Below are 17491 nucleotides of genomic sequence, written 5' to 3' on the forward strand. Positions count from 1 at the left end.
GTCTCAAAAAAAAAAAAAAAAAAGCTACATTAAAAGTGAACAGTCAATAAAACTCTGAAAAAAAATACAAGCTGATGTCATAAATTCATAAATAAATATATATTTTTGAGTTTGATCTAATATTTGAAAAGACTGCAGTATATTACTCATAACTGCTTATACTGTGTAACTGTGTGAAAATAATATAAAGGCAAGGATGTTTGACATGAGGACATTTTTATTCGAGTGATTTCTCTAGAGATTGATATTTCACAAGGATAGAACTAATATATATAATAATGTATTTGTGATACAATATACATTTTATATATCAGTAATAATAAATTAAAATCTTAGCTAATACCATTTCAGCAAGGCAAGAACAATATCCATGAATCTTTTACTATTTCATAATTAAATGCCAGATCAAGAAAATCAGTGAAAAATGAGCCTTAAGCCTGATGGCTCATGCCTGTAATCCCAGCACTTTGGGAGGCCGAGGCAGGCAGATCACGAGGTCAAGAGATCGAGACCATCCTGGTCAGCATGGTGGTCTAAAAATTAGCTGGGTGTGGTGGCGGACACCTGTAGTCCCAGCTACTCAGGAGGCTGAGGCAGAAGAATCGCTTGAACCTGGGAGGCGGAGGTTGCAGTGAGCCGAGATCAAGTCATTGCACTCCAGTCTGGCAACAAAACGAGACTCATCTCAAAAAAAAAAAAAAAAAAAAAATTGCTCAAATAAGAATATTTTTCGTAAATCTATTTAATTTGTCTAAACTCATACCTTATATCTCTATGGTATTCCCAAACAACACGAGCAAATTTCAGTTTTTCATTATAATACTTTCACATGTATAATGATAAGGTAATGTCTAAATTTGAGAAAAAAGAAAATAAATTACAATATCACAATACTATAAAGAATAGTGTTATCTATGGATATGTTTTATATGTTTTCATATATGTGGAGAGGTTAGTAGATATGTATAGGAGTTTACATTTCATTGTTAATATAATCCCCTGTCTCTATAAGGCTACCTCTACCCAACCCACACCTCTAGTCTCCTTATTTCAGAGCTAGCTCATGATACAGGCCTGAGGATGGTTGTCTGATAATTTTGCATGTCCATCTTTTAAGTAGCAGGTAGCCTGGCCCTTAAACTCTCTCCAGTTTTATAGGCAGAAGCACCTGGATGCCTCAATCCTATCAGTAGGCATGGTTTTTGAGTCTAAATTCTTTAATATTAAAGATTTATACTAAAGTGCAGGTCCAGGGAAGATACCAGCAGAGATGGCTTCAGATAAAATCATTTCAATTACTTATTTGGTCTTCTTATATTTACACAGAAGCCCCGCAGAACAGCTGCTTCTAAGCCAGTTTCAATTACCTCTTGATCTCTCATGCTAATTCACACCTGGTTGTTAAGTGTAGTTAGCCTCTTCTATTAAAATTTAACATTTCACATTTTGTTTAGCACGATTTGAGGATTAACAGTTGGCATTTGCAACTGCGAAATCACAGTATTGACTTAATCAGAAGTTTACATGGCAAGTACATTTTTAAAAACGTTTTTGTCAGCATTCTTGATTAAAACAATCAGGATTTTCAAGCACTGACAGCAAGACGGTAGATACTGCATAGTGGTGAGGAGTTCTGATAAGAAAGAAATAAACTAGGTGACAAATATGAAGGAGAATGGCAGAGATAAAAATGAAACTGATAAACATAGATTGAATAGAAAGAAGTAAAAAATAATTATAGCAGAAATTCCTCTCCTTTTCAAAAAACCATGGTTTTCAGCAGAAAGCAAAGGCAGAGAAATTAAGATCACTGGAAAAGGTCGATAACCCAATTAGGAACTGCCTGTCTTTAAGGAGTTGTCTCATGCTTGGTCAGAGGAATTGGACTCCCACAGCAGACCAAAAATATGATGCTTCTTTAAATTAACTTCTATTAAAATTTTGGATCAGTTCAAGCATTTATTTAGTGAAGAAAACAAGAATTTATGTATTTTTTCCCATAAAACACAGATAGCATTACACATAACAAATGATTAGTTACATATATATATATATATTTGAGACAGAGTCTCGCTCTCTTGCCCAGGTTGAAGTGCAATAGCATGATCTCGGCTCACTGCAACCTCTGCCTCCCGGGTTCAAGCTATTGTCCTGCCTCAGCCTCCTGCGTAGCTGAGACTACAGGCGCATGCCACTATGCCCAGCTAATTATTTTTTTTTATTTTTAGTAGAGTGGGGTTTTCACCATGTTGGCCAGGCTGGTCTCGATTTCCTGACCTTATGATCAACCCGCCTTGGCCTCCCGAAGTGCTGGGATTACAGGCGTGAGCCACCGTGCCCGGCCAGTTAAATATGTGAAAATGTAACATGAACAAACAGTCCCAGAAAAGGCATATGAAAAACTTTAACAAATAATAACATAAATTACCTATGTGAACAATAGTGGATTTTTGTTTTTTACTTAGAAACTCTATAATCCTAAACTCTTGTAAAAAAATGGCTGAGTTGTTATACCTATTGAATGAGGAAAAATGCCTACAGTTTTATGGGATACATGTTAAATAGAAATAAATGTTAGTTATTATTAAACTTAATTGTCAAATTTCTTCAAACATGTATATGCTGGTGCAGCCTTTATATCACAAAAATACTCAAAAAATAAATAACTCAGATGAGTTTCCACTCTGGAGGTCAGTGCCTTTTGCAGAAGTGAATCTATTCATTTTACAGTAGTTATTTAAGGAGTAAATATGAAAATCTAAGTCTGACTAATAATTAACTCAGCACAGTGAAAACTGAGTGATGTAAAGGACAGAAGTATCAGCAACATTAGATGAATCAGAAGTCAGTTTACACTTAGTTTTATGTGTGTCACTAAAAACAAATTTATTTAAGTCAGATTCAGTTGGGTTTGTAATTCACCTGTAACTGAGAGATTCTCTAATATCTATTTTCCTGAAAAATGCAAGAGGTGCTCCATAGAGGTATGTAATTGTATAACTATGTTTCAACTATCAAAAGACCTCATGAAGCAGAAGAAAATAGTCTTACATAATGATAAGTGATCAAATGACTTCAGAGACATAAACAAAAATAACATAAGACAAGCTTGATTTTAAAGGGCTGTACCTCTGAACTAAATAGAGGATATATAGAGTGCCTCTGTATTGTTTCTTACAGCTGAATGAGAATGTACAATTTTCTCAAATATAAAGCTTAGTGTTAAGAACACTTCAAGTCCCTTAAGCATCATGTAGGTATTTACCAAAAATAACTTCTACAAATAACTTTACTCTAAACATACAGACACCAAGTATAATGGTGTCACTCTAATTCTGATACACAAGCAAGCTCCTTGAAAGTAAATTACATACAATTTGTTTTCGATCCGTACCAGACTTACATTTCCCCTTTCTTTTGGAAATCATAGTGTGAAGGACATGCTACCTATCACAAGAGATAAAAGTATAATCTCAGAAAGAAAGACACTGACTAAGTGAGTATAATGTGATAGAAGTAATGTTTGGCTGCTTTATACATTTTTTAAAATCTCTAGTCCAAAGTTACCTTTTTGTATGGAAAAATGACTGGAAGATTGCTTACATAAAACTTTAATTTAGAAATTAGGTTTCTATATTAATCTCAAAGAAAAAGATAGTGTGAGAAAAAATATAATGAGGAATCTAAACTATCATACTTCCCACGTGGGACAGCAATGTACTATGTTTTATTTTCATATTTATCAAAGAAAACACTCTCTGCGTCATTCTGAAAATGGTGATGCAAACTAAGTACCTGCTCATTATCTTCTCAGCCGAAATTCTTGCCAAACGGGTGCTTCTTTGATAGAACTATAACAAGCTCAATTCAATTTATTTTTATATTGAAGGTTTACATGAATTATCATAAAACATGTTTTACAGAGAATTAAGACAATGAGAAATACCTCATTGTACTGACTGCAGTATCTGACATGTACTAAAAAAAGCTAGAGTGTGCAGATAAATTGGCATGTAAGAAAAGAATATTGACATTTAAGATAGCTTTTTATTAAAATAATTCTTACATTTTCTGTTTGAAGAGGGCAGATTTTAAAAGGAAGTATATTTTTAATAATAATGTAAAGGAGGGAAGAATAAAGTGTAAGGACACAATATAACAAAGAACAGTTCAGTGAGAAAGAATAGTTTGCTCAAAAACCTGGGCATATTCATTTTAAATTGTGGCATAGTTCACATATAATAATATTCACAATTTCCAATTGTACTCTTTAATGTACTTTGATGAATAGATACAGCTCCAGAGCTGCTTCTACAAACAAGATACAGAATACACCTATTACCCCATAGACTTCCCACAGAGCCCTTTTCAGTCAGCTCACCCTGAACTCACCTCCAACTCTGGCTGTTGGCTCCTGGAAAAAACTGATCTCTGTTAAGTTCATATAGTTTTGTCTTTTCAAGAATGTCATATAAGTTGAATGATACAATGTGAAGCCATTTATTTCTTCTTGCATGGGTCAAGATATTTTTGAGATTTATGCACGTATAAATAATTTGTTATTTATCTTGCTGAGTAGTATTTATTGTATGATGTAATATTCCACAGTTTGTCCAACTGCCTGGATGAAAAAGTTTTGGTTGTTTCTTATTTTTACCTATGCATAAGTTACCATTAACATTCAAATATAAATATCAACACTAACATATGACTTTCTGAGATAAATACCTTGGAGTGGACGGGTCTATCTAGGTCATGTGGGAAGTGTGTATTAAGGAAATGGTCCTTCTAGTTTTCATAGTAGTTGCACATTTTTACACTTCTATGGGCAGTAAGAATTTCAGTTTTTATTTTTCATACAACCACTAATAATTAATAAACCAGTCTTTCTTTCATTTTTAAAAAAAATTCAATAGTTTTTGGGGAACAGGTGGTTTTGATTACATGAATAATTTATTTAGTCATAATTTCCGAGATTTTGGTGCACCCTTCACATAAACAGTGTACGCTGTATTCAGTGTGTAGTCTTTTATACCTCACTCCTCTTCCACACTTCCCCAAGTCCCCAAAGTCCACTGTATGATTCTTATGCCTTTGCGTCCTCATAGTTTAGCTCCCACTTATAAGTGACAATATGTGATATTTCGTTTTTCATTCCTGAGTTATTTCACTTAGAACAATGGTCTCCAATTCCATCTAGGTTTCTGTGAATGCCATTATTTCATTCCTTTTTATGTGTGAGTACTATTCCATGATGTATATATATTACATTTTCTTTATCCACTCATTGGTTGACCGACATTTAGGCTGGTTTCATAGTTTTTCAATTGAGAATTGTGCTACTGTTGTAGTCAATATATGTCTGACGTAAACTTGTTTTAATTACCATTTGCCTAATGACAAATGATATTGAACATCATTTCACAGGCTTATTTGATATCCATAACCTTCTCTGGTGAAGTGGCATTCAAATATTGCATATTTTAAAATTGCGTTATTTATTGTCTTTTTGCTAAATTTTGAGGTGTTATTTTATTTAAAATCTGAATATATGCCTTAAATTAAATTAAATTCGGCCTAAAGCTGCCTCCATATGTAGCAAATTGCAACCTAACTTAGTATGTAAAACAAACTGCAAGCTAACTTAAAACTATATTCTTCTGGCCAGGTGCGGTGGCTTACGCCTGTAATCCCAGCACTTTGGGAGGCCGAGGCGGGTGGATCATGAGGTCAGGAGTTCCAGACCAGCCTGACCAACGTGGTGAAATCCCCGTCTCCACCAAAAACAAAAAATGGTGAAACCCCATCTCTACTAAAAACAAAAATTAGCTGGGCGTGGTGCTGTGTGCCTGTAATCCCAGCTACGGAGGAGGCTGAGTCAGAAGAATCACTTGAACCCGGGAGGTGGAGTTTGCAGTGAGCAGAGATTGTGCCACTGCACTCTAGCCTGGGCGACAGAGCAAGACTCCATCTCTCTCTCTCTCAGTCTCTCTCCATATATATGGAGAGAATATATATATATATATATATATATATGTATTCTTCTAACAGATAGCTGAGTCTCCGCAAATCTTAGCAGCTGAGCTTCAGCCAGTCACAGGCTGCCAACTGATACAATATGGTTCATTTAAGGAAAAAAAACTTCTTCAACACATCATACCCAAATAAAGCAAATGAGCAAGTTTAGTCAATCAAGATTTTTTGTAAGTGAATTTCTTTTTCTCTCTAGAAATACTGGCTGCCTGCATTGCTGAGTGGAGCTCTCTGAAGCTCTCCTGATGCTGAGTACTGCCTGATGTTTGCTCAGATAAACTCCGCTAAATTTAATTTTTCTGCGGTCTTTCTTTTATGAATCCATTATCAAATACATGGTTTGCAAGGATCTTTCCCAGTTTGTGGCTTATCTTTTCATTGGTAGCCAAACTTGAGGTCATCTTTGACTACAATTTGTCACTCACACTGTATATATAATTTGTGGTATCTAAAATATGATCATTTCTCAAGTACTCGTAAACATCTTGATTCAAAATGACATTATCTTTTACCTATTTTACATTCTATCTGAATGCAATACTTCCATTATTGCCCTTTAGAGTAAATTCTCTACATAGCAACCAGAGTGATCCATTTGAACATAAGTCAAATTATGTCATCCCTTTGCTGGAAACCATCCAATGACTTCCTATTGCAATCCTAGTGAAAACAAAAGCTTACACGCTCTACATAATAGAAATTCCAGTTACATCCCTGATCTGACTAACCATTCTTCCCTTTGCTTATCTATTCAAGGCATGTTCTTTTTTTTTGCTGTTTCACATATGCTCCTGCCATAGGGTGTTTACACTGGCTATTCCCTCTGCCAAAATATCTTTCCCTCAGATATGTTCATAGCAAACTCTTTTCCCTCCGTTGTATCTATACTTAAGTCATTTGTATCTATACTTAAGTCATTTGTATCTATACTTAAGTCATTAAATAGTGACATTTAAGTCACTATTTGATATTGCAACCTGCAATCCCTCTGCACTTGACATTTCCAAATTCATTTACTTGGCTTTATTCTTCTACAGTACATATAACCTCCTAACCATAATATAATCTACTAATGTAACTTTTCTGTTCACAGCCCACATGCCCTGATAAAATGCAGGCTTAAAATCAGAAAACATTTTCCATCTATTCCATATACTCATATACCTCAAGAAACAATTACAATACCCCCATTGAATGCATTTGAGTATTTGTTGTATATTAGTGAGTGAATAAGAAGATTCCTATACAATTTTATGTTTTTTAATGGTTTTGAACATCCAGCTAACATGAAGCCTGTAGTCAATTAAAAATGATGGTTCAAAGGTTTCTTTAATGAGGTATCTGTAGCACTGAGGTTTAAATGCAATTAATTCCAGTAGTATATAACATTTTATCTTGTTTATGGTGGCTATGGGGAATTGTTGCTAAAAGAGATACAATTTTTTTTTAATCCTGTGAAGAAAAGTGTGACATCTGTATTCTATCCTACTTAATCACACAATATAAAATCATTTACTCTAGTAATTATCTATTATATCTATCTACATATGCATAGAGAGCAATTCAAAATCTTATAGTATTGTCTCAAATATTGACAATAATATATTAAATATATTATTTATTCTGAAATATTTATGTTTTGCTACAATAAAATTATATATCAAGAAAATTTATCTATACATGAAATGTTACTGTTACATATCATAATTATTGATCAGAATTACTAACTAAAATTCTCCTCATTTTGACATATATAATTTAAACTTAAACACTTGAACTCATTAAAATAAAATTGAGTAGATCAATAGAAACCTGCTGTTAATTTAACCAATTTGCAGTATTTAGCATCCTCAATATCTTTATAGATATGTCCTTTAAATTTTGAAATCAAGACAAACTTCCTTCAATTATGAAAGATAAACCTAGAGTCATCGTCTATGCAAACAAAATCACTATGAGTTACATTTGCACGTTTTCTCATAAGATGGCTAATCTTTGAAAGGGGTTACCAATCTTTCTTTATTTCTTATGCATTTGATTAAGCATATGGAGGTTAATTGACTTCATTATTTATTAATAATTGTGATGGCTAATATTGAAAGTCAACTTGATTGGATTGAGGAATACAAGGTATTAATCCTCGGTGTGTCTGTGTGGGTGTTGCCAAAAGAGATTAACATTTGAGTCAGTGGGGTGGGGAAGGCAGATCCACCCTTCATCTGTTGGGCACAATCTAATCAGCTTCCAGCAAATAGAAAGCAGGCAGAAAAACGTGAAAAGGAGATATGGGCCTAGGCTCCCAGCCTACAACTTTCTCATGTGCTGGATCCTTCCTGCCCTCGAATATTGGAATCCAAGTTCTTCAGTTTTGGGACTCGCACTGGCTCTTCTTGCTCCTCAGCTTGCAGACAGCCTATTGTGGGACCTTGTGATCGTGTAAGTTAATAGTTAACAAGCTCCCCTGCGTGTGTGTGTGTGTGTGTATTCACACACTAATAGGATATATATTCATGTATATACTAGTATATATAACTATTTGTACTTATCTATATATATACTATAATTATATATATAACTACATATGCTAGTATATATAGTTATATTTGTATTTGCAGTAGGATATATAAATAAATAAATTCATATAACTATACTAGTATATGTAGTTATATATAAGTATATGTATCCTATTTTTATATATATCCTATTACAAATACAGTAATAGTGTCTCATATTAGGCACAAAAAATTAGCTTCTCTTTAAAATGCTAGTGATACAGAGTAGTTAGTCTAAAACTGTGATAAAATAACCACAATACAACTGTGAAGGTATATTTCAAAATTTTTAAGATAAGCAATAGAAAGTTGAAATAAGCGGTATAAATTCTTAGTTGACAGAGTAAAAATAAAGAAACAAGAAAACACATCACACTCACACTTCCAATTCCATTTACCTTGCTTTATTTTTGTGGCATATATAAACAATACAATTGTAAATGTAAAATATCTCCTAACTCCAAGTTTGTAATCATATAACTCTCTCAATATTAGCTGACAGGTTAAAGAGCAATTACTCTGAAATTATGAAGTATTTATGATAATAAGGGATAATTCATCTCACACAGAGAGTTGACCTTCTACAGAGCTCTATGGAAATCAGCTATAAACAGTTGCTGAAGGTAACCCTGGCTGAAATTCCTTCAGCTATTGTGGCCATGAAAGTGGTGATTCTTTTCCAGCCATGAATGCTGATTAGGTAGAAGTAGGCTGGAAGCTAAGTTTCTACAACATCATGTTGCTTCCAAGACTTGGAGTGCAACTCTTGATCACTGCAGCAGAGGCCATGTGTTTCTCCAATCACACAGTTTGTAAAATGCTTATAGTATGGATGTCCCTGTCATTGAGGCATTTACTTTATACCTGTATTCTGTCCCCAAAATGGCATTCTTAACAGAAAAACTGTACCCCTGCTACTACTTCTGTCTCAGTGGGAAAAAAATAACACTAATATGAGAACTACATAACAAAACTTAAGAGATTCATAATTAGGAAATCATTTGAATCTTTAAAGAAACACCAGAAAACAAAAAAAAAGTGAGCAAAATGTATAAAAAATAACAACATTAAATCATTTTGTTAAAAAGCACAAGAGTAACTTAGCTAGAGTATGTCATGGGCAAGAGACATGAGGCAAAAATTCATAAAAGAGAAAACAAAACAAATAATTTTTCATTTTTTAAAAAAGAATAAAGCATAAAACATTTTGTGTAGGAATAGTGAAACAAAGTATTTTAATAAACTAAAGAGGAATATCAAAAACATCATTATTAAATAAATACTTTCAAATATTTTTAAATAAATGTAAATTATCTGAGGAAATTAAATAAATAAGACAAAGGAATACACTATCTGAAATGTAATATCCACTAAGGAATGTTATTTGGTAACAAAAATCTTTCTATTCAAAATAAAATAGTCTCAATGTCATAGAAAGTTTTGGCAAATAATGAAGAAATATATCTTATAAAAACTTTTTTTGATAATAGAGAGTATAAAAACAGGACAGAATAATCTGCTCATTTTAGGAAGATAGTACAGTTCTGTAATATAACCAACAATCAATATCACAGAAACACAAAACTAAATACTAAATATCCTAGTAGACTATGAAAATAATAAAACATTATCAAGTATGGTGGACAGGGGAAACAAAACACAATGTAGGTTTTAAAGTTTTTTTATTTAGAAAGCAAAATAAAATAGGCTGCTAACAAAATATAATAATACAAGGCTAGTGAAAGCATACTGTTCTCTATTACTATAACATTCAGCAGTAATTTTTTTAAAAGAAAGACATGATAAGGGACCTCAACATTTCCATCTAAAATGGTTCTTTGGTAGATGGTACTATAGGACCATCCTAAGGTAGGCAACCTGGGGAAATCTGAGTGAACAGCAAAATTAAAATGAAAATAAGATAATTTGTGGATTATGTATACATATGAGAAACCAAACTGCTTTTGGGGGGAACTTCTTGGAAACAATACACCACCTTTTACTTCTATGAACTCCAATCAAGGCATATTAGGTCATAAATTATGTTATTTTAAAAATGTGTTTTTAGTTGGCATTACATTTCTTACTAGGGAATTACTTAGAGGTACAATCTACCGATTGATAACTCCAAGTAATCACCTTAATGTTGACTTAAAACTAAAGCATCCAGACAGTCTACTGCAGAGATCACGCTCATTTCCCTTATTAACCAACAAGGAGAGACAGCCAACCCAAGAGACATGAGTAAAATAGTGTCAACAAAATACGTTTCTTTACATAAGATAAAGTACATCCAAACCCACTAATCTGATTAAAGGAGGAAAACTACATGACAGTTATAATCAACGTATGACTAATTAAATAACATATATAATCATTAAATATTAATTTTAAGACATAAAAACTAAGGTTTCAATAAGTTTCTTAAATTTTAAAAGGTATTTACCAAATAAACTTTACAAAAACCAAAATAATAAAGCATTGACATTTTCAAAAATTAGTGAATATGTTCTATGAAGTTCAACATTTGATTTTAATTGGATGCTCTAGGAAAAGCAGCAGATAGAAAACAAAACAAAACTACAAATAAAATGAGTTGAGCAGAAGAAATAAATCTACAGTTACGTCAATTTATTAGGTAATTTTAATTAGCTAGAAGTCCAAGAAAATCAATAAAATAGCAAACTAATAAAGATAATAGAGTTCAGCCAGATTCTTGGCAAAATACCAATATTAAAAAATCAGCATTGTTTCCATATATCCGCAATAAACAATGGAACAACAAAATCACTAATATCAACAAAACTCATAATGTGCCTACTATCATACCAAGAACTGTTCATGAGTAATGTGAATATAACTTTTACAATTATGAATAGCCATAAGATCTGAGCAAATATAAAATACCATATCCAAATATTAAGAGTCAATACCACAGTGGTAAATGTTCTCAAAATTAGCTAGTAACTTTAATACAATTCTAATACATTTTATTTAAGATAATATCTAGAATTTTTCATGTAACCCAAAAATATTATTCTAATATTTGTCTGACAGAGTAAAGAATAATGAGACTCATATAATTTTAAAAGGTAATAAAAAGTAGTAAATGAAAGGGTTATTATATTCCTTGATATCAGGCTTGTTACAGAGTAACCACAGATAGAAACAGAGTACATATATAGAGAAAGATAAATAGTTCAGTAGCTGAATTAGGAACTTGGCATTTGATAGAGCTTGATTTAAAATCTGTGGGGAAAATAGGCTTGTTTAGTAAGTAATGACCCTTAGAACTAATTATTAATGGAAAAGAAAGAAAATTAGTTTTTGGTGGGGTGATGCCAACAAGATGATTGACTAGAAGCTCCTTGTGCTCTTCCTTCCCATAAAACAAACAAAAAACAAATAAACAAACAAAAATGGATATAGCACATTTTGACCAAAATAACTCTGGGGGAGCTCCAGTCGATTTAAATATAAGATTATTTATGTAAGTCTTATAACTCCAAAACCAGATGAAAATAGCAGTTATACAAAGGACAAAGAAAAATTAATCAAAGCTTAGCACTACAATAATTATTAAATCACTATGATGGACAGCAGAGGAAAAAGGAATAAGGGAGCTGCAAAACATCTAGAAAACAAATACAAAAAGGTAGTAGTAAACACTTTCTATATATAAAAACTTTGGATGTAAATAAGATAAATTCTCCCATCAAAGGATATAAAGTGGTTAAGTGGATTGAGAAAATAAATTAAAAATATTCTAGTATATGCTGCCTACAAGAGATCCACTAAGATTTAAGGATACACATACAATGAAAGCAACAAGATGGAAGAAGATAATCCACACAAATGGTAACCATAATAGAGTAAGCGTGGTTGGTTATACTTATATCTAATAAAATGTACTTCAAGTCAAAAATTGTCCAGGAAACAAATTGTCGTTGTTCAATGATGAAGTGGTTAATTCATCAAGAGGACACACGAATTGTAAATATATATGCAATCAATATCGGAGCACCTAAATATATAACGCAAATACTAATGACCACAAAGTGATTAATAGATAACAATACAAGTAGGAGACTCATATACCCTACTTTCAACAATGAATAAGCAACAAATAAATCAACCAGACAGAAAATTAACAAAATACTGGAATTGAATTTCACCTTTGATAAAATGAATCTAACATAGCTTCTATCCAACAGCAGCAAATATATATTTTTCTCTAGCACACATGGAATCTTCTCCAGGATGGAACATATAGTAGGCCCAGGAAAAGTCTTAATAAGTTTAATAAAGTTGAAATCATATCTAGTATTATTTTAGACCATAATAATATGAAATTAGAATTCAGTTAAAAAAGAATCTTAGAAAATTCACAAATATGTGGAAATTAAACATCATGCTTCTGAATAACCAATGGATAAAAAAGGAAAACAAAAGGAGATTTTAAAAAAAGAGACAGCCAACAATAAAAATACAAGATATCAAAACTTATGGAATACAACAAAAGCAATTCAAAGGGGAAGATTACAGAAAAATATTCTTACATTAAAAAAAAAGAATGATCTCTAAGAAATAGCTTAATGTTTTGCCTCAACAAACTAGGAAAAAAAACCAAAGTACTTAAGCCCAGTGCAGTGGTTCAGGCCTGTAATCCCAGTACTTTAGGAGGCTGAGGCATGTGGATCACTTGAGGTCAGGAGTTTGAGACCAGTCTGGCCAACATAGAGAAACCCTGTCTCTACTAAAAATACCAAAAATTAGCCCGGCATGGTGGGTCATGCCTGTAATCCCAGCTACTCAGGAGGCTGAGGCACAAGAATCTCATGAACTCGAGAAGCAGAGGTTGCAGTGAGCCGAGATTATGCCACTGCACTCCAGCCGGAGTGACAGAGTGAGACTCCATCTCAAGGGAAAAAAAAAAAATCCATAAAACTAGCTGACACTTAAACAACATGGAGGTTTGAAGTGCTGACACCCTGCACAGGCAAAAATCCACATAAACCTTTTGACTCCCCCAAAACTTACCTTCTACTAGCCTACTGTTGACCAGAAGCCTTACTGATAACATAAACAGTCAATTAGAATATATTTCACACTTTATGTAATTATATTCTGTATTCATACAATACACTAACCTAGAGAATGAAAATGGTATTAAGAGAATCAGAGGGAGAAAATACAGTTACTATGTATTATGTGGTAGTAAATCATCTTACCAAACTGCATCTGCACCATCTTCAGGTTGAGAAGGCTTAGGAGGAGGGGTGGTATTTGATTTTATAAGCCTTATCTCCTTTTTTTAGACTAGCTAAGAGTTTGCCAATTTTGTTTATTGTATCAAAAAAATCTTAATTTTATTTATTTTTAATAAAAGAATAAGAATCTGTTATTTTCATTATTTTCTTACTCTTGCTAATTTTACATTTACAGTTGACCCTTGAACAACACAGATTTGAGCTATTTGGGTTCACTTATATGTAAATTATCTTTCAGCTCTGCCACTCCAGCATTCAGACAAGAAAAAAAAAAAGCATCCACATTGGAAAGAAAAAAATGAAATTATCTTTATTTACAGATGACATAATCCCATATTAAACCCCCCCCAAAGATTCCACAAAAAACTATGAGAGCTAATAAATGAATTCAGTAATACCGAAGGTCAAAAAATCAACATATGAAATTTAGTAGCATTTCAATGCAAATATTTTGACCTAACTAAAAAAATTAAAAATACCATCCCATTTACAACAGCATTAAAAAACAAATAAAATGATAATAAGTAATAACTTTAACCAAGGTTGTTGAACTTGAATATATATACACTAAAAGCTACAAAACTTTGATGAAGGAAATTGAAGAGGACACAAATAAATGGATTGGCATCTCATGCTCATGAATTTGAATAATTAATATTGTTGAAATGTCCATACTACTCAAAGCAACAAACAAATTCGATGAAATCTCTACCAAGACCCCAATGGTATTATTCACAGAAATAGAAAAAAAACAAAAAAAGTACTAAAATTTGGATGGAACCATGAAAGATTCTAAATAGTAAAAAACATTCTGCAAAAGAAAAACAAAGTTGGAGGAAGCGCACTTTTAAATTTAAAATTATATTATAAATCTATAGTAATCTAAACAGTATACTACTGACATAAAGCAGGCACATACACCCAGGGAACAGAACAGAGAGCCCAGAAATAAATCCAAACTCATATGGTCAACTAATTTTTGACAAGGGTACAAACAAAACACATTGGGGAAAGGATAGTCTCTTCAATAAATGGCGCTGGAAAAACTGAATTTGCACATGAAAAAAATAAAATTGGACCTTTATATCATGCACAAAAATCAACTAAAAATGAATAAAAGACCAAATTTTAAGGCCAGAAACTCTAAAATTCCTAGATGTGACTATAAGAGAAAGTTCTTGGCCACTGGCCTTGGCAATAATTTTTTAGTATGGTATGAAAACCTCTAGCTACAAAACAAAAATAAATAAATAGTGCCACAGAAAACTACAAAGCTTCTGCACAGCACAGGAAAAAATCATCCCAATGAAACTCTGACCTATCAAGTAGGAAACAATATTTGCAAACCATATATCTAATAATGAGTTAATATCCAAGATTTATAAGAACTCATACAACACAATAGCAGAAAAATAAATAACCCAATTAAAAATGTGCAAAAGACCTGAATAGATATCTGCCCAAACAGTATATAAAAATGGTCAACAAGTACATGAAATGGTCAACTTCAGTCAACAAACGTAAGATCATTGAACGTGGATTTCAGATGAGACATGCGTAATAGACTCTCAGTATCCTTCAGGGGCAAGGTCCAGCATATCCACTCATTAATATGGACATAAATAAAAGATTTATAAAATATATACCTAATTAAAATATTGATTTAGATCTATTGTGTAAATATATTTATATTATTAAATCATAATATTAAATATAAAAACAAATTGCAAAACTATACGCATATTCTGAGGTGATTTATTAAAACATCAAAAATGCAAAAATATTTTATAGTGCTCATGTGTAGTATAAGTGTTTATGAAAGGATACAAAGTGCTCTGTACAAAACCACATGTACCAACTTCATGACAGTTGTTGATTTGAGAGACTCATCAAGACAAATGGCAATTTGATTTGATTTCAAAGAGGATTTAACTCTATATATAATGCTATAAATATTTTATTTCAGAAAAAGCCACATGTAAATATGACAGAGTAACAATAACTTGTTGCAGATTACAGCAAATTAAGTAATTGCTTTTTGGTTTATTTGTACTATTTATTTGTTATATTCCTCAGGAAATAAATGACCCATATAATTGTAAACTTTAGTAGATTTCTGAAAATACTTTATGAATAGATTGTAATAAGGTTCAAATATTAATTTTGTTCAGTTTTCCACAAATCTCATGATTATTAGGAAAAACTTTGCGTGTCTTGTTAAATTATATTAAATAATAAGACAAATATTCAATTTATTGAGTTTCCACGTTGAATGTGGAATTGATAACCTTTTTTAGTAAAAGTGAAAGGAATTACCAGTACTTTGTTATTGAGATGGATCACTTCAGAAAATAATGGATTGAGGTGTTGCAAAATAACTTACAGCTTTTGATTTAAAAATGTTATGGAGGAATTTGTTCTCTCAAGAACTGTGAAAGGGGCCCAATCTGATTTAAAAATAGTATGTAACTTTCTCATGCTTATAATACAGGCAAGAATGAAAAGAAAATAGCTACTTTAAAAAATCATCAATTACTTTGTCATACTAATATGAAATTATTCTGATACCTAATTAAATGCTCTATGCCATATCAGATTATCTGACAAGATAAATATAAATATAAATGCATCTTTGATTGACGTGGGTGAGGAACCTGAGTACCACAGCTGGTTTCAAGACAGCAGATTGAAGAAATTATAGTGATAGACAGGAGCAAGAAACACAGAAGTGGGGGCTTTTCTGTAAGACCTGGAGCAAAAAAGATGTCATCAGTGTCTCACAACACCTGAAACAGTGACAAGAAGGTGAATATACTTGCTTATTTCTTATCTCACCCTTTCTATTTGACCTCCCAGTAGGACCTCCCTAGGGCCAAATCTAATCAGATGTCTCCTGGATAGAGGAAAAAGACACAAAGCAGCATAGGAGAGAAAATGGAAAATATTAGAAAGCAAAACAAAACAAAACAAAAACAAAACCAAAACCAAAACACAAAAACAGAAACACACACAAATGATTATTATAATAGAAGTAATAATACAAAGAATTAAAACCTAACATTGAGGAATAATGTTAGAACATTGAAAATAATAATTTAAAAATTATGAAATACAATATTTAAAATAAAAAATATTTACAAAGAAAATTCGGGATGTCATCAATAACACTGGATACAAGCAGACAAGTAAACAGTAATGTTAAAATGCTTAAAGGGAATTACCTTGAAGACAGAAATTCTTTTCAATTAAAACCATATTTAGGGCTTCTGCTTTTGTGTATGACCGACAAACATGCTGTAGTTGTCCTTACACCTTACACAAGAAATCTGAAAAACCTATGAATCAACTATTTTCAGATAGTTTTGGAGAGTGCTCTCTAAGAAGACTGAAACAAATGAGTTGAGTCCTAAGATTATCCTGGCTTTCAACCTAAAAGGACTTTCCAGGATGAAGAACAGTAAGGAGAAACCTAAAAAGTCTAATACACAGTCTCACTGAGGAGAAAGAGATGGGAATGAGGCTGAGATGGCTAGAACTTGTGGGACATAGTTCCAAAGAGAAGAGAAATATGCAGATAAGGAGATACAAGACTGTATAGGACATTGAAGTTTTTGCAGAATGCTAAGCTGCACAAGC

Source organism: Pan paniscus, chromosome 22 (genome assembly GCF_029289425.2).
Source record: "Pan paniscus chromosome 22, NHGRI_mPanPan1-v2.0_pri, whole genome shotgun sequence".
In the NCBI taxonomy this organism is placed as follows: Eukaryota; Metazoa; Chordata; class Mammalia; order Primates; family Hominidae; genus Pan; species Pan paniscus.